Below are 22088 nucleotides of genomic sequence, written 5' to 3' on the forward strand. Positions count from 1 at the left end.
CATTTCTCACAATACACATAGACACATACACATAACACATATACATACATTTACAAAGAGAGACAGAGAGAGAACTTAGTAAGCTTCTGAAAGTATTTTCTAACACCTACCAGCTTAAAAAGAGCTTATTTTTTCCATGACAATAATTTGTAAAAATTAATACTCAAAGAAGGAATCATTCTAAAATTTTTACATAACAAATGAATATATGACAGCTTACAAAGAAATTGTAAGAACTTTCTCAAAACCAAAAAAAAATGGTTGTTAAAGTCCTCAAAGTAGTTGTCTTTAAGGTTGTAAAGACTACTTAGTATCAACCTCTAGATAGAACAAGACTAGGTTCTGTAGACTGAAGGTTCCAGTTGTCCAAATTCAGTACTGTTAATCTATTTCTGTATAGGTCATTTCTCAGCAAGCTTCAGGGTGAGTGGGATAAAGTCTGAGATTTCTTCAGTAGAATATTACAGCTTAGAACATAGTTAAACTATGTGCCCCTCCTCCCTTGACATAGCAACTTCTGGTTTATTGGTGAAGAGTCAACTGACCCCATCTTATCTGTTGAAGTCTTGCATGTCCATTCAGTTCCTGAGGCTGAAGGAATATTCTGGTTTTGCTTTGAATTATATGCTCTTTTCCTTAGATTAATTTATGCATCTAGACTGTGAAGACCACATTACTCATTTTTGAGGGTTCACCAATGAGGGGGGATCACATTAGGGTAAATGTGACTCTTCGGTCTTTTGCTTTTGCCTCAATCTCTGTAATTGATTGGGGTCCATTCCTCAAGAAAGGAATTTTTCTTTTCATATCTTTAGAGATCCCTGAAATTTATTTAAGTGGCATTTGTCCCACACAAGGGCAATATTTCTCTTCCATTGCCTAGAGTAGAGATTCTAGGTCTGGAATGGACATAATATCTATGATTCAAGTAATTGCAAAACATCCATAAAGGTGAAAACTCAAGGCAGTTTCCTAATTAGTATGGTCTATATTCCTCTGTAGGAATATAAGGGCAACTAAGAGATGCAGTATTTAGAGTCCCAGGCCTGGAGTCAGGAAGATACCTTCTAGCTGGGTGATTCCCCCAGGCAAGTCATTTAACTCTGCTTGCCTCAATTTGTGATCTTTAAAATGAGCTAGAGATGGAAATGACAAACTACTTCAGCAAATAGGGTCAACAAGGGATCAGGCACCTGAGACAACAAGTAACAGGTGATTGTTGTTGTTCAGATTAAAAAGTTGCCTCCATACAACCTCAACTAATTGTCCTTTTGGAACAAACTGAAAAATTTGATCTCTCTCTTCCACATGACATCTTAAAGATATTTCTACTCTGAATCTTCTTTTCTTCAAAATAAGCATAATTACTTCCTTCACCATAATCTCATGTAAAATGTACTTAAAGATCTCCATCATCTTATTGGCCCTTCCCTGGGTTTTCTCTAACTTATCAATGTCCTTAAGCCATGCTGCCTGGTCTTAACATCAGACACTACTAGATGAGGTCTGGTAAAAAAAAAAGAGTTCAAGAGAATTATCACCTTCATATTTCTGGAAGTCCGATGCTCTTTTGACCTCTAGTCTCTCATCTCTAACTGCCTATTGGTCATCCAAAAGTGAAAGCATTATTTCTTCCTCACCACTTACCTCAAATATTTCCCAAATTCTAGCTTTGCTATTGCTGTTGAGGTTACCATTGTCCTTTCATTTACCCAGACATGCAGCTTCCATGTCATCTTCAAATCTTTCCACCCTCTCATGAAATTCCTTTCAGGTGTGAGGGCCAGCAGCAACAAGACTGGGAGATGAAGAAGTATAGGCAACAAACTGCAAGGCCAGATGAGCTGTCAAAAGAGCCCCGGAAGGAAAATGATGGAAAAATATAGTGAGACCAGATTGAGAGGCTTTGCCTTAAAAGCTAAACAAAAGGACTTTTTGATTCTAGAGGCAATAGGGAGCCCTTGTGGTTTATTGGGTAGAGGTGTAACATTGTTTGACCTATGCTTTAGAAAAATTACTTTGGTAATGGTTGACTTTGGTTTGGCAGATGGATTGGAAATCTGAGTCACTTGAAACTGGGTGATGAATTGGAAGGCAATTGCCACTGTACACTGAATTTACTTATTAGGCCTTATGTCTCTCCCAAGGGCTATCTCCAGTCTTCCTGGTTCATATCTGACCACTGGAACCAGTGGCTCCTGAGGAGAGAAAGGCTGGTATCTTTGTACAGCTCTCCTTCATTTAAATCCAATTCAGTTGCATGTCATGGTATCAACTCCCTGATGTCTTTTCTGAGAATGAAGGACAACCACAAGCACAATAACATCTCCTTACTTTTTTTCACTGGGCTGTCCACTAGGCCTGAATTTTCTTCTTGATTTCTATTTTCTGGATCCCTTCACATTTCACCTGACATTCCACCATATGTAAGAATCTTTTTTTAGTTCTTCCTTATTTCTCTCTATCAGGACCTTTTCTCTGAGATTATCTTCAATTTATCCTGTATATATTTTGCTTGTACATAATTTGCATAGTGTATCCCCTTAAATGAGACTAAGCAGCTTCCCAGGAGAACTTAGCACTATGCTCAGTATACATTAGGCATTCAATAAATGGAAATTGACTTGACTTCTTCATTCAGTCATCTGTACTGTCAGTATGATGTACAGGAGCATTTTTACTTGCATTTAACTTCAAATCCATGGAAATAAGCACATTTTTGTTACTGCATTATTCTACTGGTTTGGAAAATTATTAAGAAAACGTGATCTAGACATACACATGCTAGTTTAAGAGGGAGTGTAAAGGTAAATTGGGTCTGCTTTGACCACTGGCAAGTCATACTTCATAATCCTTTGTTTCTTCATCTTTACCTTGGGTATAAATATTAGGGTACTGCATGGCGTTCTAACTTCAAACATTAGGTGTTATTACTATTTGATTGTCTTTCTTTTTCACTGAATAATCATTCTAGTATTTTAATTACACTTAAAATGGCTGGTATTCTGCCTTCTTTTTTGTCCTCTCTTTGAGCTATGAACATAGTAAAATTTTTGTCCCTACTTCACTGCCTATACAAGGTGTCCTGAAGTTCTTAATCAAATTTTAAGGTAGTAGTTTTAATAGCTTAGAATTACACTAAGACTTTTTGCAACATCCTGTTAGTTTATGGTATCTGTTATACATGACCCAGCAAATGTTGTTCACACTTGTTGTCAAGTTCATAACTGGAAGAGACTGTGATGAGGAAAGAAAGATATTTAGGTATTTTGAGATGAAGTTAAATGTGGAGTAAGGAATCTGACTATGCATAGATTGATTTAGTGTAAGGAGAGTTTGTTGACTTGTTCCCTTTTACTTGAGGTCCTTAAAAGATAGTTGATCCCTTATCTCATATGTCAAGGAGATGAATTATTTTTTTAATTTATTTAAATTTTAGTAGATGACCTCTAAGATACCTTCCAGCTCTAAAATTCTAAGACTTTTTGGTTAGATCATTACCATCTTTTTGAAGTTGCACATAGAATTTAATAAAAGTAGAACTTCTTTGAAAGGGAACAAAACAAACTATGGAACAAGCACATTTTGAAAAACAGAAACTTGTTGGCATAAAACAGTAGGCTAAATAATCCTACAAATTAAAAGCATTAGAATCAATAAGTATCAAAAAACCATAAGCTTTCTTATAGTGTAATGTCTTGCTTTGCATCATAAGAATTTTCAGAGTGAACTGCACTTGATATTTGAAGAAAGACTCTGAGATGTCCTGTATCTAGAAGTGATAGGGATTGTTATGTGTAGATTTTTGGAAAGAGGAAGGCAATAAGTGAGAGATAACTGTGGAGTTTGGGGCAGGGGAGAGCATTATTGCTATTCTATCTTGTTTTCTCCTTCCCTCTTGTACCTAGAAAGATGCAGAGAAACACTGATTGCAGAGGCACTGTGGTGTGAGTTGAATCTAGTTTGGATTTTTATCCAAATACTAGATAGTACAATGTACAACATGGAAACAAAGTAAAGACCAACAGATTGCAACTAGACCATAGATGCACTTGTGTTGGATATGGAAGCTGTTCTTAGGCAAGGGTTCATTATTTGAATGGTGGGCTTCCTCTCACAACTTACCCTGTGGCATTGACCATGATGACTTTATAAATGAGTCCCACGTTTTAAGTGGGAGAAATAACTGAGAATCAGAGAGACTAATTTAAAATCTAAACATTGTAGGAGCTATTGAGAAGAGGAGCTTCTATTCTTAGCTATCCAGGAAAATTAACAGAAAATAATTTAAAAAGTAAAAATAAAATAAAAATTAGAACAGAATTTAACAATATTTTTGTGTATCAGATGAATTTTTTGTTAAAATAAAATTTTATTCTAGTCAACCCAAAGATCATAACATATTTAAATTGAGACTCATATTTGTTTAAAACCTTATACTAGGGTTCTTCTCCAGTGTCTTTATTCAAGCATGATATGATTCTGGATTATGTGAAGGGCTCTGCCAAACTTTGGTATAAAGTCCAAAGTTTGAATCTACTGTGGTATATAATCTAGTGATGAATTTTAAGTTTTTTCTTCAGAAGACTAGGGTCTCTTTCAGCATCTGGGGCCATCTCCAGTTTTCCTGATTCATACCTGGTCACTGGATCCAGATGGCTCTGGAGAAGAGAGTAAGGCTGATAAATTTGTGCAGTCCTCTCTCACGGTCATAGAAAAGTTGCCTCATGTTGGTAATAGGAAGAAGACGTTGACAAAATAATAGAATAGTAAAAGAAAATTGGGGGAAAAATAACTTGAATAAATTAATTAGTAATATAATTAAACCATATTAGAACATGTGTAGGTTATGTAATAAAATTCATTGATAGTCTCAAGTACCCTGAACCTCAGTTGAGGGAATTTAGTTACTGAAATGCCAAGTTATCATTGCTAAAAAATATTTTCCCTTATATCATAGACACACAGTTTATAAGAGCAGAATATTATTTCTTTTTATTATATCTATTTAATTATCAAACTAGGTATGAAAAAAATTCATTCAAATCTGTGTGGATAAAGAAGTTCCATAAACTGGGAATATATAGTTTTATATTCTATATAATATATGAGTTATAAAGTCTCAATTGCTTTAAATTGGGTAGTAATTGTCAGTCAGGCAATCAACAAACAATTATTAACCACTTATTATCTACTGGGTACTGTGCTGGGGATACAAAGTGGGGATACAAATAAATGGTCCTTGTTGTCAAGGGAGATAACATGTTAACATCTATATGTCAGCAAGATAATATACAGTGTAAATAAGTAATCTTAGGGGAAAGGTATTAAGGGGGTAGGGAGATCAGAATCTTACTTCCTACTAGTAAAATTTGAGGGTGGCTTTGTAGGAAACCAGGAGATAAAAAACAGGAAAGAAGAGCATTGTAGGAATTAAGGATCACCAGTGAAAAGGGAAATATCTTGTGGATCAGCAAGGAGATTAGATAAATCTCAGATTACCTGGAGAGTAGAAATGGGTAAGATTATTTAGAAGGCAAAAAAAGCTAGCTTTTAAATGCAAGCCAATGGAATTTCCATTGGAATTACTAGAATTTATTGAGTGGGGGGAGGAAAGGGTATTATGATGAGCCCTAAGTTTTAGGAAAAACACTTTGGCAGATAAGTGGAAGATGTATTGAATTGAGAGGAATTTAAAGCAGGGAGACTGACTGACCAAATGTCTATATTGGTCATATGAGGTGATGAAGTAGTTGGGGGGGGGGGAGGCTGCATTAAGTCCCCTACACAATGTGGATTGTGTAGAGAAGAGGAGTAAAAAGTCATGCCAAGACTGTAAACTCTGTTGACTGAAAAGGTGATGGTCCCATTGATCATAAGAGGAAACTTGAGGAGAAAAAGTAAAGGGAAGGAAAGACAATAATCATTTTCAGAGTATCTTCTCTATGCCATGCTCTGGTAAGTTTTTGACAAATATTATCTCACTTGCTCCCCATAACAATCTTGTGAGGTAGTATTATCCTATTTTAGGGATGTGGAAACTGAAGCAAAAAGTCTGCCCAAAAGAGTCACACAGCTAAGTATCTGAAGTTAGATTTGCATTCATGTTTCTGACTCTTGGCCTATGCCCTAACCATGGTGCCACCTAGCTTCCTCAAAAGAGGGGGAATATTTTGAATTCAGTTTTGGGCATTCTGGGTTTAAGATGCTTAGGGGATATCAGTTTAGACATCTCCAGCAGACAGTTGGTGATGAGAATCGAGATCAGGAGTAAAATTTATTGATTTGAGAATCAACAGCATATAAATGATAATTGAATCCTGAGAACTGATGAGATAACACTGTAAGATAATATAAAATAGAGGTTCTTAGCCATTTTTGTCATTGACTTGTTTAGCAATCTGGTAAAGCCTTAGGACCTTTTCTTAATATAACGTTTTTAAATGTGTAAAATATAAAGATTGCAAAGAAACAAATTATATTTTAAGTTACCAAAACATCTTTTAAAATCTGTTCACACCTATTGCATTAAGAACCAACAATACAGAGGAAGAAAATGACCCACAGTAAAGCCTTGGGTGACATACCCAGTTAGTGAGACTGACTGATATAAAAAAACTAATAAAGGAAAATGAGAATGTTCATACAGTAAGAGAAGAATCAGAAAAAGCAGTGTCATGTAAACCTAGAGAAAAGATAGATTTCTTGGAGAAGAGGGTAGTAATTTACACAGTCAATGACTTCAAATAATACATTAAAAATATGTGCAAAATTGAGGAGTACCTAACTCTGAGCAATTCCTATAAGGCCATGTGAACTAATAATGTCAAACTTGAAGTGTTCATTGAGAACTGACCTTAAAATAAAGAAGGCCTGGGTTCACATATCACCTTTGTGTGACCATAGATAAGTCACAGTGCTTTAGCAACTTGCACACATACTTCAAGTTACCAAGGTGGGGGAAAAGTGTGCCAACTTTTATTTTAGAAGACTTTTCCTTACCAGAGATTATCCACTGGCCTAATTCATATCTCTATCTTATGATTATTGTGATTACTATCCATATAGCTTCCTTCCAGACCTATCAGTAATTTTAGAACAACAATATTAAGGTTTGAATTTTAAAGTTAGGTTTAAAATTTTATTGTTATTACTGTTTTTTTGAAACACCCTATTTCCATTTAGACTTTTTATCATGCATTTTCTGCTGTAAATTCATTGTAAGCCATAGTACAGCTATGTTGTTTACATCTTTCCCAATCAAAATACTCTCCTTTCAAATAGCAAATCTCTATTGTTTGCTAAGTAGTGTAAATTATTGAGAAAACAACTTGAAATGGTAACATTTAACATTTTCTCCCTTAGCAGATTTTTATCTTTTTGAAACTATATAACATTAAGTAAAAGGAAACTTAAAGAAGTTATTTAGAGATAATTTCTTTTCTACCTTCCAATCTTTATTTTGTACTATATGTGATTGGTAAAGAACCCTCGTCTACAATAATTTTCTTGATATTAGAAAAATGTTTCATGTTTAAAATCCATCATTACTATTTTTGTATTGAAAGAAAACTGCATAGTTATTGTGTTTTCATCAGCATCTAATTGTGCCTTAGAACATAAAAAAATGGATAAATGGCTATAGAATAGTAATGGGAGAAAAACTTTAATGTCTAAAACTAAATTGCACAGAACCTTTTATTTTCAAATCAGAAAGCATAAAAATCTTATTTTTTCAGTGCCTTCACTGATTCTTGAAATTTATGACATGAAGAAAAGGAAATATCAAAATATAGCCCTTTTCATGAATTTTATGAATTCTTGTATTACCAAAAATAATCTAAGAAAATATTATAAAGATATATTTTAGGTTACTAAAATATGATACATTTTTAGTTTATAAATGACATGACTAGTGCTGGAACAATAAGTTAAAATTGGGTAACCACAATTAAAATAGGCTTTATATTGTTGCCAGTGTAGTGCAATTATCCTATTGTATAGCTATAATTATAGCAACCTATTGTTGAAATTGACCTTCGAATTCATTTAGAATACTCATTCCTGAACAGTAGTCTCTGAAGATTTTGTATGTTGGAAAACCTTCTTCCTGAGGCAATCCATTTTACTTTTCCATAGCTCTAATTGTCAGGAGGTTTTTTTTCTTATGAGCAGCAGAAATCAACAGTTTTCACTAGTTTTTTTTTAAGTCCTCTGGGACTAAGCAAAACAAATCTAATAACTCTTTTACACTTCATTGATTACTTGAAGGTAGCCATCATCGTATACTTTTTCTACCAGTCAATCCCCCTTTCAGCTTAATGCTTTTCCCTTTTAAAGCTAAATATTCATAATTTATTCAGTTTTTTTGGTCACTAGTCTTTATATGTGATTAACTTGTTCTTCACAGCCATTGTTCAGAAGCTTTTAATAATTTCCAGTTATCTACCAAAGTAAGAACCCCAATATCAAATTTCCATGCTTGTCAAATTTGCAGGTGGCACAGTAGAAAGTATAACTAACCCATATAGGAAAGGTAGGCTCAGAAAATATCTTGATTGTTTAGATTAAGTATATAAGAAGATAAAATTTAGTAGGAACAAATATTGTTTGTGTTCAAAAATTGACCTTCCAACAAATTGGGGAAAGGGTGGTTATATATCACTTCACCTGAAAGGAATCTTAGGTTTTTAATTGCCTATGAGTTTAGGGTAATTCAGTAGTGTTAGATAGATTGCAATGTTCCTCTTCAGGACTAAGGAAATAATAGTTTCACTGTACCCTATCTTGGCCAGACCAACTCTAGAGTATTGATTTCACTTCTGGTTTCCACATTGGAATGATGTTCATGAGCTTCACATAAGCCAAAAGTAACTAGAATGATAAGAGGTCATATGAACACCCCTGGTGAAGATTGGTTGAAATGATTAGGGAATACTTTGACCTAAAAAGAGAAGACTTTGAGGTAGTTTCAAGTATTTGAATAACATCAGAGAGAAGAGACTCTTGTTTGTTTGCTTGATCCTAAGATATAGGAATAAAAATAATGTGTGGAAGCTGCAAAGTGGCACAATGTCAGGGGAACATAGAAATTTGACTTGCACAAGGTAGCAAAGGTTGCTGTAGCAAAGGTTCTATTTTTTCTCCTTTGGTGTTTATGAATGCCTTCTCAAGATTCATGGACATTTAGATAATGTGCATGATCTAATACCTCTCTGCCAAAGATGTAGATGGGATTAAAATGGATTCATTATCCCTATCCATGGTATATGTGAAGTCTGGAAGACTTTCCATATAACTGGAGGAGGGGGAATAGGAGTAGTAATAACAGGAAGGGAAATAAGTAGAAGTTACTGACATTCACTGGAGGAGGAGGACAAGGAGGGGAGGATATTTGTCCTTCATGATGCCATAAAAAGCACGAGTTGGATTTGAATGAGGTGGTGCTGTGCTAGGTCACTAGTCTCACGTTCTCCTCCAGAATCATTTGGTCCAGTGACCAGAAATGAATGAGGACAACTGGAGGTAGCCCTGGATGTTAGGTAATCAGGGTTAATTAACTTGCCCAAGATCACACAGCTAGTGAATGTCTAGGTCAGATTTGAACTCAAATCCTCCTGATTTCAGGTTGAGTCATCTTTGAGTATGGTAGGCCTGACTTAAAAGAAGGTTAAAAATGGGTATGTTGCTAATGGTAGATCCATAGATGATTGTTAATACTACCTCTGGAGAAAAAAAAAACTAGCAGCAGATGATTGCTCAAGATTATGATACCAATTCAGTGAAGCATCTTCTGAATCAAAAAGGAACAGCAGCAATAGTAGAATAGAGCCAAACAAAAGTGTCTCTTTAGGGATGAAGCTTCTCAATCAGTCAACAAACATTTATTAACTCCTGTATTCCAGACACAGCCCTGCATACTCTGAACAGAAAGACAAAAATAAGCTCTTCCCAAGGGGCTTACATTCTTTTAGATTAGACAGTATGTACATATATAAGTCAAATTATGAGTATTTATTAAGTGCTTACATTCAATTAGGAAAAGACAGCACATTAAAGTGTTGGAGATTGGTGATAGAGGAGAGTCAGGAGTGAAGCCTGGGGGAATATAGACATCATTCACCTTGGTACTTCCCTTAAAATATCAGTTCTTGGAATAAACAGCTAATCAAAAAAAAATTTACAACAGAATAAATCCGTATAGGCTACATACAAAATAATTAAATACAGACCAGGAGGAAAGGCTTTGTATGTGGTACAGAGAAAAATGGTAATTAATCTGGAATCTTGAAATAAAGTAAGGGAATGTGTTGGGCAAAACTGAGGAGAGAATGTGTTCCTAGGACATAGCCATATGACAGACCTAGAGACATCAGAGTGCTCAAGAATAAAGACAAAAGTTCACTTAACTGGATCTTAGAATGTAAAAAGTTGAGTAATTTTTAAGATTGGGGAGATAGTTTCTTTTAGTGTTTCATATCCCAGTGTTGTAAGATTTGGGGGGAGATTTTATATTCTAGGTTTGAGATGGAGATTGATTGATTCTAATATTTTATATTCCTCCAGATGGGGAAAACTAGATTACATAGTAGATTTTGTGTTCATATCAAAGTCAGGAAGACCCTTTAAGAATTAATTATGTAAATTTGGCTCAGTTCTCTGTATATATAATTAATTACACACACACACACACACACACACACACACACACACACACACAGAAACTTGCAAAAAGTTTTTCCAGTTTCCTGTTTTTCTTCTATTTTGGAAACACATTTTAATTTCATAAATTATCAAAATTATCTATTTTACTTCTTGTCATTCCCTTCTAAATCTTGTTTGATCATGAACTTTTCTTTTTTCCATAGCTCTGACAGGTATGTTTTCCAATGCTTCCTTTATTTATGATATGACCATTATGTCCAAAATAGTTATTCATTTTGACCTTATTTTGGTATACAGTATGGAGATGTTGTTTTTTTTGCCTAGTCTTTGTCAACCTGCTTTCCGGTTTGCTCAGTAATTTTTTTGTTTTTGTTTTTGAGGTTAAGTGACTTGCCCAAAGTCACACAGCTAAGTAAGTATTAGGTGTCTGAGACCAGATTTGAACTCAGGTCCTACTGACTCCAGGGTCAGTGCTTTATTCACTGTGCCATTTAGCTGCCCTTTTCTCAGTAATTTTTGTCAAATGGTGAGTTCTTAACCTAAAATCTTGGATCATTAGGTTTATCAAATACTCATTTACTATGTTTTTGCTACCATGTGTTCTGTACTTAAGCTATTCCATTACATCACCATTCTTTTTCTTAAGACAGCACCAGATTATTTTTATGATTACTACTTTGTAACATAATTTTAAATGTGGTACTATGGGGCTGCCTTCCTTAACTTCTTTTCTTTGCTTCCCCTGATCTTTTGAGTTTATGTTCTTGTACATGCATTTTGCTACCATTTCTCTTAATTCTATAAAAGTACTGTGTTGGTAGTTTGATTGGTGTGGCACTAAATAAATAAGTAGGCTAATGGGTAAAATTGTCATTTTTAATATATTGGTTTTACCTCATAAGTATCTCTTAATGTTGAGTTTTGTCAATATTATTTAGAAATACTGATGATTTATATGAATTTATTTTGTATACTGTAACTTTGCTAAAGTTTGGTTCAGCTAGCTTTTTAGTTGAATCTCTAGGTTTTTCTTAGTATACCATTATATCATCTTTTTAAAGATGATATATAGATATATATATATATATATATATATTTCACTCTTTAAGAGTGATAACTTTGTTTCCTCACTATTTTTATTTCTTCAATTTCTTTTTCTTGTCTTCTTGATATATCCAACATTTCTAGGGTCAAATAGTAGTGGTGATATGGGATAGAAGCTTCACTTCTGTCTTCTTGGGAAAGCTATTTGGCTTTATCCCCATTCCTGATAGTGCTTATTTTGTATTTTAGATAGATTTTACTTCCATTTTAAGAAAAGCTCTATTGATTCTTAAACTTTCTAGTGTTTTTATTAGGAATGGGTATTATATCAAGTAAATGTCCTTCATTTGGGGAATGGCTTAGCAAACTGTGGTATATGTATGTCATGGAACACTATTTGTTCTATTAGAAACCAGGAGGGACGGGATTTCAGGGAAGCCTTTGCATGAACTGATGCTGAGTGAGATGAGCAGAACCAGAAAAACACTGTACATCCTAACAGCAACATGGGAGTGATGTTCAACCTTGAAAGACTTGCTCATTCCATCAGTGCAACAATCGGGAACAATATTGGGCTGTCTGCAAAGGAGAGTGCCATCTGTATCCAGATAAGGAGCTGTGGAATTTGAACAAAGTGCAAGGACTATTCCCTTTAATTTAGGGGAAAAAAGCCAGATATCTTATTGTCTGATCTTGTTACCTCTGAGACTTCTCTTCTCTTCTTTAAGGATATGATTTCTCTCTCATCACACCCAATTTGGATCAAGGTACAACATGGAAACAAAGTAAAGATTGACAGAGTGCTTTCCGTGGGGGGGGGGGGGGGGGAGCAAGATTGGGGGGAAAATTGTAAAACTCAAATAATATCTTTAATAAAAATAAATTAAAAAAAAGAAAAGAAAAAAGGAATGGGTATTATATTTTTTCAGAGGATTTTTCTGTATCTATCAAGATCATATGATCTTTGTTGTTATCGTTATTGATAATTGTCATTTGTGCTGATAGTTTCCCCCATATTGAATGAATCTCACTGCATTCCTCATATAAATCCCTCCCGGTCTTTGTGTTTGAGCTTTGTGATGTATTGATGTAATCTTCTTGTTAGTATTTTGCTCCAGGAAATAATATTCTATTTGTGTATGTATGTATGTATGTATGTATGTATGTAATAATAGTCTTCAAACAATATTTTTCCAAAGTTTTGAGTTTCACATTTTTCTCCCCCCCCTGCTTCGTCCAACAGAAAGCAATCTAATATGGGCTACACATGTATAACTATCCTAAACATAGATTCATATTAATCATGTTGTGAAAGAAAAATCAAATTGAGATGAAAAAATAATACCTAAGACACTTTTAAAGGTTGAAGATAGTATGCTTTGATCTGCATTTAAACTCCATAGTTCCCTTTCTGGATATGGATGGTACTTTCCATCACAAGTCTTTTAGAATTGTCTTTGATTGTTGTGCTGTCCATCATAGTTTATCATCACACAGTATTGCTCTTAGTGTGTATAATGTTCTTCTGTGTCTGCTCACTTCACTCAGCATTGGTTCATGTAAGTCTTTCCAGGCTCTTCTGAAGTACCTTCCCTCATGATTTCTTATATAACAATAATATTCCCTCACTTTCATGTGCCACAATTTGTTCAGCTATTCCCTAATTGATGTACATCCCTTCAATTTTCTATTCTTTGCTACTACAGAAAGAACTGTTATGGATATTTCTGTGCACACGAATCTGTTTGATACTGGCTAAGAAGTAGAGTGGTGGATCAGTGGAATACATTAGCTGCAAAATAAACAGTAATAGATGACAAGGTAAGGCAAGTCAAGGCAAACACAGAAACTATATGAAAACAATTATAAAAACAGTTCACAGAAATAAAATCAGACCTCAATAACTGGGCAAATGTTAATTACTGATGAGTAACCCAAGATAATATACTAAAAATAGCAATTCTACCTAAATTAAATTAGTTATTCAGTGTCATATTAATCATATTTCCAAAAAGTTATTTTATTGAACTAGATAAGATAGTAACTGATTCATTTGGATGAACAAAAGGTCAAGAACATCAAGAAAGTTAGTGGAAAAAAATTGCAAAGGAAGGTAACCTAACTATACCAGATCTAAAATTAAATTATCAGTCATCAAAACTGTTTTGTGCTGGTTAAGAAATAGAATGGTGGATCAGCAAAATAGATTAGGTGCAAAAGAGACAGTAGTAGATGACTATTATCTGCTGTTTCATAAACTCAAAATTTACAGCTTCTGGAATAAGAACTCATTCATAATTAGGAGAAAAAGGAATAGTTTACCTGTCTGTGGAAAGGGAAGCAGTTGATGACCAAAGAAGAGGTGTGCTAGAAAACATTTTAAAATGCAGAATGTTTAATTTTGATTACATTAAATTGAAGTTTTTGCACAAATAAAAATAATGCAACCAGGATTAAAAGGAAGGCATTTTAGTTGGGAAATAATTTTTACTAGTCTTTCTTTTTTTTTTTTAAGATTTTATTTCTTTTGAGTTTTACAATTTTCCCCCTAATCTTATTTCCCTCCCCCCCCCACCCCCCACAGAAGGTAATTTGCCAGTCTTTATATTGTTTCCATAGCATACATTGATCCAAATTGAATGTGATGAGAGAGAAATCATATCCTTTAGGAAGAAACATAAAATATAAGAGATAGCAAGATCAGACAGTAAGATATCAGTTTTTTCCCTAATTAAAGTTAATAATCTTTATTCTTTGTTCAAGCTCCACAGTTCTTTCTCTGGATACAGATGGTATTCTCCATTGCAGACAGCCCCAAATTGTCCCTGATTGTTGCACTGATGGAATGAGCAAGTCCATCAAGGTTGATCATCACTCCCATGTTGCTGTTAGGGTGTACAGTGTCTTTCTGGTTCTGCTTATCTCACTCAGCATCAGTTCATGCAAATCCCTCCAGGCTTCTCTGAATTCCTATCCCTCCTGGTTTCTAATAGAACTATAGTGTTCCGTGACCTACATCTACCATAGTTTGCTAAGCCATTCTCCAATTGAAGAACATTTACTTGATTTCCAATTCTTTGCCACCACATTTACTAGTCTTTCTGACAAAGGATGTATTCCAAAAAGATATAGAGAGAACTGAGTCAAATTTATAAGAATACAAGTCATTCCCCAATTGAAAAGGCAATTGTCAGATGAAAAAATCCATGCTATCTATAGTCATGTGAGAAGCTCTAAATCATTATTGATTAGTGAAATATAAATTAAGACAATTCTGAGATACCAACTTTACCAATTAGATTGGCCAATATGACAAAAAAAGGAAAATGATCAGTGTTGGAGAAGATGTGGGAAAACTGGGATACTAATGCATGATTGGTGAAATTGTATCAACATTACTTAAGGAAATTGGTCTATAGTTTTCTTTTTCTAATTTTCCTCTTCCTGGTTCAAAGATCAAAACTATAAAAGGAGTTTGGTCCTTTTACTCCTCTGTCATCTCACCCCTCACTACTACTTCTCTACTTAAAAATAAATATATTATATTATATTATGTTATGTTATATTATATTATATTATATCATATATCATTATATTATATTATATGTCATGTTGTGTTATGTTATGTTAATCTGTCTCCTATTCCTTAGGGGAAGAAAAAACAATCACAAATTTCTTGGATAGTCAAAGTGAGAGTTGTATGCAAATCCATGTGTTTATTCTATATCCTAAATTCATCAATTTTCTCTATTGAATAGCATTTCTCATCAGTTGTCTGGAATCAAAAATTCCAAGTTGTTTGTTTTCACAATAATTTTATTTTATAAATTGCCCTAATGGGTTCTGCTTATTTCATTCTTCATTAGTTTATAAAAGTCTTCTGAATTGTTCATTTTTTTAATATTGGTGTTCTAGTTTCATTTATTGCTATGGTTCTGTTCACTCTGCATCATTTCATAAGTTTTTCTGTGTCTTTTTGGAATCATTTATTTCCTTATTGCTTCAGCATAATAGTATTCTATCACATTTTTATGCCACAACTTAATTTGGCAATTATGATTTCTTGAGCATGTATAGCTTTGGCAAGAGAAGTTTACGTTGATAAGGGGAAATAAATGGAAAAAGTAGTTGCAATGAATATAGGTTTCTTTTACTCCCTACTAGTTTTATTGGAGGGGGACGGGAGGAGGAGATGGTAACTTGAGGTAGCAATGTTGTTCTTTTTAATAATGACGTTTTGGGCCTATTCATAAAGAATAATTGATTTTTTAGGAAGAACCTGAATATGAGGGAGTATTAGAAGAGTAGAATGGAAGAGGACAGAGTTGGGAGATAAATCTATGAAGAAGACAGGAGGGCTTGATATCAAGTTACCTGTGTAAGGGTTAATCTAGTGAGGGAAAAGGCCACCTCTGCATCAGAGACTAGTGTAGATGAGGAGAGATTGAAGGACACTGTCAAAAATTTTTAAGTTTTAGGGGAAAAAAGAACATGAAGATTGTCATAAATGGTATCTTTCCTCAGTAAAGCATAAGCTGGAATGGCATCGTTGTTGTTCAGTTATTTTGTTATGTCTGACTCTTAGTGACCCAGTGAACCATAGCATGCCTATCCCGAACTGTCTCTTAAAGTCTAGCTAAGTTTACATTTATTATTTCCATGACATTATCCACCTCACCCTCTGCCATCTCCTTTTCCTTTTGCCTTTAAACTTTCCCAAGATCAGGGTCTTTTCCAATGAGTCCTGTCTTATTATGTGGACAAAGTATTTAAGCTCTAACATCAGTAATTGATCTGTCAGTGAATTGTTTGAGTTAATTTCTTTAACTTGTGATTCATTTTATCATCTTGTTGGCCAAGGGAATATCAAAACACTTCTTCAGGTCCAGAATTTGAAAGTATCAGTTCTGTGGTGCTCAACTTTCCTTAAAGTCCAGTTTTCAGAACCATACATTGCTTCTGGAAAAACCATAACTTTAAATATGTGAATATTTTTCAGCAAGATGATGTCTCTTTGTTTTAGTGTGCTGTTCAGATTTCCCCTAATTTTCCTTCCAAGGAAACAGTCTTTCAATTTCATTTCTACCATTGTTATCTGCTGTAGTATTTGAAACCAAGAATATAAAATCTGAGACTGGCTCCATTTCTCCTCCCTTTCTTTGCTAGGAATTAGTGCTAAGATCTTAATTTTTTTTGATGCTAAGTTTGAAATCGTCTTTAACCTCTCCTTTTTCACCCTTATCTGGAAGATTCCTAATTCATCACTTTTTTGCCATCAGAGTAATATCATCTGCATATCTGAGATTGTTGATACTTCTGAACACTACCTTAATTCTGACTTGTGATTCATCCAGTCTGGCATATTGCATGATGTACTTTACATATAAATTAAATAATGAGACAATAAACAGCCTTCTCTTACTCCTTTTTCTGTCTTAAACTAGTCAATTGTTCCATGTGTCATTCTGTTGTTTCATGACCCATATGTAGATTCCTCAGGAGACAAATAAGATGAACTCGTACTTTATGCTTTTTGAGGACTTAACCATATTTTGTTGGGGTCAACATAGTCAAAGGCTTAGTGGAATCAATGAAGCAGCAGTAGATGGTTTTCTGCACCTTCTTACTTTATTTGTAATTCAGCAGATGTTGACAATTTGTTCTCTAGTTCCTCTGCCTCTTCAAAACTAGCCTGCTCTTCTAGTTATTCTTAGTATAGCTTAATCACAACCTTACTGCTGTATGAAATGATCCCACTTACTCGGTATTTGTTTCTTGTATTGCCCTATTTAAGGATTGGAAAATAAACTGATCTTGTCCAATTCAATGGTTACTGCTGAGTTTTTTAAATTTGCTAGCATATTGAGTACAGCACTTATAATGGCATCATTTTTTAGGATTTTAAATAACTCAGATGGAATTCCATCACTTCCATTAATCAGTTTGTTAGCAATGCTTCCTAAGACCCATTTGATTTCATTCTCCAGAAAGTCTAGCTCTAGAATAGAAACCAAACCATCATAGTTATTGGATATTGGTGATGTTAAAATTTTACTTGTTTGGTTCTTCTGTGTATTCTAGCCACTTCTGATTAATCTCTTCTACTTCTTTTAGGCCTCTACTGGTTTTTCATATTTTATCATGCGCATTTTTGCATGAAACGTTCCCTTGATAACTCTCAATATTCTTGAAGTCTTTTGTCTTTCCCATTCTAGTGTTTTATTTTATTTGTTTTACTTTCTTAAGAGATATTATAGGTCATACCTCTGTTGTCTGGTGGTTTTCGCTTCTTTTTTTCAATTTAAGTCTGAATTTTTCAATAAAAAATTTTGATCGGAGCCATCTGATTTCAGTGTTGATCATTTAATAATGTCTACATATAGAGTTCCATTTTATGTAGTTGAAAAAGTTCTATAAAGTGCAGTTTATCTCGACAAAGCTCTTAAGTCTTTGCCTTGCTTCATTTGGAACTCCAAGATCAAACTTGCCTGTTATTCCAATTATCTTTTGATTTTCAACTTAAGCATCTCGTTTCCTTGTGATGAGAGTGAAATTTTGTGACATTCTTTCTAGATGCTGCGGGTATTAATAGAAGTTATCAAGTTTGACCTCTTTGGCATCAGTGGTTGGAGTATCAACTTGTATTACTCTGACATTGAACAGTTTGGTTTATATTTGAACAGATCATTCTGTCATTTTTGCAGTTGTACCACTTGTTTCTCATCCTTTTATTGACTTGAGGTCTACTCCATGTTTTAATAAAGATTCTTTTGCACAGTAATAAATGTAATGGTCACCTACTTTAAAATAGTTTTATATCAGTTCCAGATGATCATGTTTTAGATAAAAATATAACTGCAAAGACTCCTTAGAATATTGATAGTTTACTCTGGGTATCCTTTTTTTTAGCTTTAGTTGTTCACTTAGGGGAAGAGTATCTTTTAACTCTGTGAACAACTGGATATCACTTATAAATATGTGTATCTAGTAGGCATCATCATCTATAGGAATTTTCTTTTGAGCTTGAAGTCTCTGCTAGATCTTCTATGTAGCACTAGACAGTCCTGGAGCATATACTTCCCTGTTTTAGACCTTCCCTAATATTTATGATGACATCATCATTGAATATACTTTTGACTTATTAATCTTGAATATATTAATATTGGGAAAAGTAAAGTCTTTTCTGGAGGAGAACCTTAAAGTTAAGCTATTCACTCTATTGAATCAAAAACTTTATTTTTAATTGAACAAAATAATCAGTTAAAGGTCTTTTCCCCCCCCTATATCTTTTAGTCTCTTACATGATGGTAAAGATGGTTGTCCATTTTACAATTATGCTTCAAAAAGTTTGCATATTCCCTGAAAGTATTCAATTTGAGAGTCTTATCTCTCTCTCTCTCTCTCTATATATATATATATATATACACACATATACACATATGTACATTTATGTACATAAATAATTCTCAAAGCTGTTGTATGGGTGAACTACAGGTTGTTAGTTTTTCTTTTTGCTCAAATAATTTTACATACACACATATACACATATATAAAATTAGGCCTTCAATAATAAACAGTATTGTAAATTTGATCTCATAAAATATTATAATGTTTATAAAATTTTTATTGATATTTTTACTTTTAAATTGCCTACATTTCCCCATCAGTCCTTCCTCCCTACATCCTCCCAGTAATCTACCCTTTAGAACAAAGACCTAAAAAAAGAGAGAGAGAATAAAAATCAGGAAATTCAACATATAATGAAGTTCTCAATTTATCTATGGAATTCTCCACTCATATTCTCCTAAACCTGCAAAGAATGGAGGGTAACTTTGCCATTGGTCTTTGGTTTGTTTTTGGTTTTAGGGTTTTGTTTTTTAAGAGTAAACTTGCTCATTACAATTTCATAGCATTCAGTTTTGATTGTTTTGTTGTAATTTCCATTTACATGATTGTGTTTATTGTTTTTCTGTTTCTACTTTGCATCATTGCATATAAGCCTTTCAATGTGTTCCTATATTCATCAGGTTCAAGTGCCAGTTTTACCTCCTATTATATTAGTATTTGGAATGTAATATGAAAGTTCAAATATAGTAACTTTACTGTACTTGATGGTGAAATGTTTTGTTATAAAATTTTTATTGCAGATCTTTTTCATTTTTCTCTTGTTCCCTCCTTGTTTTGCTACTTGTAATTATCTTCAGGATGACAGTGATTAATCTTAAGGTCTCTGAGTACTAGAATTTCTTTAATCTTGATTTACTCTACTATGTCTTTTTGCCTTATGAGATGATATTGTACATAAATGCCCATCATCCTTTTCTCCTAAGTTTTTATGAACAGATTTCTTTCTTTTTTATTTGTGCCTTTGACTGCCATCTCTTTCTACTTGGCATATCAATCAAGTATTTACTAACTAAAGGATACTTTTTAGACTCTTTTGGTGTCTTATGGTAATTATTTTACATAGAGTAAATTTTGGTATATTACGTTGCTATTTATGTGGTTTATACTCATCTTTTATTATTAGTGGATTATTTAATTCTTGAATTAGAAATAATTCCTCAATATTCAGGTATTTCAGTTGTAAACTTTTTCTCATTTTTTTCTTTTTTTTTCTGCTCTTTGTACTAACAAGTCTTACTCAGCTGATTCCAGAATGACTTTGATATCAGTAATGATTATTTTTGTATTCATCATAATATAATTAATTTTATTTTTGTGAACTAAGTTTTTACTTGTTTCCAATGCTTAACTTTTTCACAAATAAAGCGTTTTTGTTGATTGTGTTGCTTACAAGTCTTTTACTTCTCTTATTTCTTCCCACTTGGCTTATACTTTGATATAACAAATGTTCTATATCTTATTCCAGCTTTTGCTTTAGATACTTCAGATATCAAAATTTTTATTGATTTAATTTGGTGATTCTTATGAAGTTACTTTTTGTATTTTTCTTCATATTTTGCAATTAGTGTATTAGGTGAAATTTTTTATGTGATCTTTTACAAAATATTTATTACAAATACCATGTTTATTCACATACCACTTTACTTAAGGTTACAAAAAGTAGGAACATTGGTACATTTGGAAAATATTAGATGAGCTATTTGAATATGGTTTCTTAGCAAATTTCTAGGACATGTTATTATGGACAAAGAACTAGAAGAATCTTTGGAGTCTTATCTAGTCATTTAGATCATAAAGCTAGAGCTTTTAGAGCATTCAGAAGCTCTCTAGTATACCTCTTCTCCCCCTCCCCCCAGGTTTGAGCCATTTTCTGACTCTAGTTCCTCTACCTTTTTTCCTCTTCATCACATTGTTAGTTCTATAATTAAAGCATGTATTTATTAGGTATCCCCTGTATGCCAGGTACAGAGATAACAATTAAGAATGAAACTTTATTCACTATCTTTTATAACAAAGTAGAATAAGCGCATCTATCTAATTAGGTTCAGATTATTACGTGAATGATGTGTGCTATGTTTATAAATAGTATAATATCTTCCATAAGAATCAGTTGTGGAAAATGAAGCTTTTTTCTGGATTTGTATATCAGAAAAGTAAAATAAAATAAATTTTGAAGTTATCATGTGAATGGTGTAAAGGATAAGGTAGGAAAATCATTTGCCTAATTGCCTATGCCAAGAACAAAGCTCCAACTTAAAAAATTTACAAAGACTGTTATTAATGTGACAAATCTGCTATCAGGAATAATGCCTGTCTTCAGGGAAAAAACTTACTTGTAATTAACTAGTATTTCCATAAGTCATATTACTGTTATGCTTGTTTGTATATATACAGACACCTATTTTGGTACGGATCTGTGATCTCATTGTAGGGAACTGTTTGGGAGGAAATTCTCTCAAAGTATAGATAGAGAACTTCTTTGAAATTCATATTAACAGAGAATTGACTAGGATATTGAGAGATTAAGTGACTCTCCTAAGATCATACAGTCAATGTATAAGGTGAGAAAAATCTTTTTGTCTGTATTCATGATTCTATAGTTTCTTTATATTTACTGATAAAAAAATTGAGTAAAATATAAGTTTTGTGTATAAATTATGGAGATTATAAAATCTAAAAGCATAAGAGAAGTAATATACTTAATAAGGAATAAAACTTTTTTAACTGTTATTATTCTAAATTTTTTAATCTGTCCATATTCATAAATATTGTCCATTTATCAGTGCCTGAGCTTCATGCCTAGTGGATGCTAAATAAATGCCTTGTAAGTTATTTCTGTGCTGAAGATTTCACATATTTAAAACTATGTTATTTTTGTATAACATTATATCATTATTTATAAGCTATGAAGTTTATTTTTAATGTTTCATAAGAATATTGAAAATTATTTCTCTATTTTCTTTATTTTCATA

The 22088-nt window shown here is 33.3% G+C and overlaps 1 protein-coding gene across 7 annotated transcripts in view; it reads left to right on the forward strand.

The window, feature by feature from the left end:
• ATP9B (ATPase phospholipid transporting 9B (putative)) overlaps positions 1-22088 on the forward strand; it is a 487939-nt gene that overhangs the window by 234389 nt on the left and 231462 nt on the right. The window lies entirely within an intron of this gene.

This window comes from Macrotis lagotis, chromosome X, assembly GCF_037893015.1.
Source record: "Macrotis lagotis isolate mMagLag1 chromosome X, bilby.v1.9.chrom.fasta, whole genome shotgun sequence".
NCBI lineage: Eukaryota > Metazoa > Chordata > Mammalia > Peramelemorphia > Peramelidae > Macrotis > Macrotis lagotis.